The following is a 2,500-nucleotide window of genomic DNA, read 5'->3' as shown; positions in this document are numbered from 1 at the left end:
GCAGCACTTTGCTATGTACTTCCCGTGCATATGGTACGACAGCTTTTCCACAAGCCCCTGGTACACTGCGCAGAAACACTTATGCCACGTCGGCTGTACGCGCTCTCCTCGCTAGCTAGTTGCTGATCTCCCCCACCTCCAGGGGGCCCCGGGGACCACCATCACATCTCCCTGTCTCCCTTACCGCTGAACAAGATGCATGCTGCTCCACTGGCCCTGCTGCTGTTGTGTCTCCATTTGGCCGAGGGGGTGAGTCGGCCTCCTCTCTCCTTTACGGTCGAAAAAGATGTGCTGCTGGCGCACTGGCCCTGCTGATGTGCTGTCTCCATTTGGCCGAGGTGGTGAGTCGGCCTCCTCTCTCCTTTACGGTCGAAAAAGATGTGCTGCTGGCGCACTGGCCCTGCTGATGTGCTGTCTCCATTTGGCCGAGGTGGTGAGTCGGCCTCCTCTCTCCTTTACGGTCGAAAAAGATGTGCTGCTGGACAGGCCTCGTGCATATGGTACGACAGCTTTTCTCCGTGCCCCTGGTACTCTGCTCAGCAGCACTTTGCTATGTACTTCCTCGTGCATATGGTACGACAGCTTTTCTCCGTGCCCCTGGTACTCTGCTCAGCAGCACTTTGCTATGTACTTCCTCGTGCATATGGTACGACAGCTTTTCTCCGTGCCCCTGGTACTCTGCTCAGCAGCACTTTGCTATGTACTTCCTCGTGCATATGGTACGACAACTTTTCTCCGTGCCCCTGGTACTCTGCTCAGCAGCACTTTGCCACACACACACTCCTCGTGCATATGGTACGACAACTTTTCTCCGTGCCCCTGGTACACTGCTCAGAAACACTTTGCCACACACACACTCCTCGTGCATATGGTACGACAATGTTTCTACATGCCCCTGGTACACTGCTCAGAAACACTTTGCCACACACACACTCCTCGTGCATATGGTACGACAATGTTTCTACATGCCCCTGGTACTCTGCTCAGAAACACTTTGCCACACACACACACTCCTCGTGCATATGGTACGACAGCTTTTCTCCGTGCCCCTGGTACTCTGCTCAGCAGCACTTTGCTATGTACTTCCTCGTGCATATGGTACGACAACTTTTCTCCGTGCCCCTGGTACTCTGCTCAGAAACACTTTGCCACACACACACACTCCTCGTGCATATGGTACGACAATGTTTCTACAAGCCCCTGGTACTCTGCTCAGCAGCACTTTGCTATGTACTTCCTCGTGCATATGGTACGACAACTTTTCTCCGTGCCCCTGGTACTCTGCTCAGAAACACTTTGCCACACACACACACTCCTCGTGCATATGGTACGACAACTTTTCTCCGTGCCCCTGGTACTCTGCTCAGCAGCACTTTGCTATGTACTTCCTCGTGCATATGGTACGACAACTTTTCTCCGTGCCCCTGGTACTCTGCTCAGAAACACTTTGCCACACACACACACTCCTCGTGCATATGGTACGACAACTTTTCTCCGTGCCCCTGGTACTCTGCTCAGCAGCACTTTGCTATGTACTTCCTCGTGCATATGGTACGACAACTTTTCTCCGTGCCCCTGGTACTCTGCTCAGAAACACTTTGCCACACACACACACTCCTCGTGCATATGGTACGACAATGTTTCTACATGCCCCTGGTACTCTGCTCAGCAGCACTTTGCTATGTACTTCCCGTGCATATGGTACGACAGCTTTTCCACAAGCCCCTGGTACACTGCGCAGAAACACTTATGCCACGTCGGCTGTACGCGCTCTCCTCGCTAGCTAGTTGCTGATCTCCCCCACCTCCAGGGGGCCCCGGGGACCACCATCACATCTCCCTGTCTCCCTTACCGCTGAACAAGATGCATGCTGCTCCACTGGCCCTGCTGCTGTTGTGTCTCCATTTGGCCGAGGGGGTGAGTCGGCCTCCTCTCTCCTTTACGGTCGAAAAAGATGTGCTGCTGGCGCACTGGCCCTGCTGATGTGCTGTCTCCATTTGGCCGAGGTGGTGAGTCGGCCTCCTCTCTCCTTTACGGTCGAAAAAGATGTGCTGCTGGCGCACTGGCCCTGCTGATGTGCTGTCTCCATTTGGCCGAGGTGGTGAGTCGGCCTCCTCTCTCCTTTACGGTCGAAAAAGATGTGCTGCTGGCGCACTGGCCCTGCTGAATCCCTCTCTCCATTTGGCCGAGGGGGTGAGTCGGCCTCCTCTCTCCTTTACGGTCGAAAAAGATGTGCTGCTGGCGCACTGGCCCTGCTGAGTTCCTCTCTCCATTTGGCCGAGGGGGTGAGTCGGCCTCCCCTCTCCTTTACGGTCGAAAAAGATGTGCTGCTGGCGCACTGGCCCTGCTGAGTTCCTCTCTCCATTTGGCCGAGGGGGTGAGTCGGCCTCCTCTCTCCTTTACGGTCGAAAAAGATGTGCTGCTGGCGCACTGGCCCTGCTGAATCCCTCTCTCCATTTGGCCGAGGGGGTGAGTCGGCCTCCTCTCTCCTTTACGGTCG

Source organism: Pelmatolapia mariae, unplaced genomic scaffold (genome assembly GCF_036321145.2).
Source record: "Pelmatolapia mariae isolate MD_Pm_ZW unplaced genomic scaffold, Pm_UMD_F_2 NODE_ptg000568l+_length_17523_cov_1, whole genome shotgun sequence".
Classification (NCBI taxonomy): domain Eukaryota; kingdom Metazoa; phylum Chordata; class Actinopteri; order Cichliformes; family Cichlidae; genus Pelmatolapia; species Pelmatolapia mariae.
The sequence above is the reverse complement of the archived record's forward strand: the minus strand, read 5'-3'. Positions refer to the sequence as shown.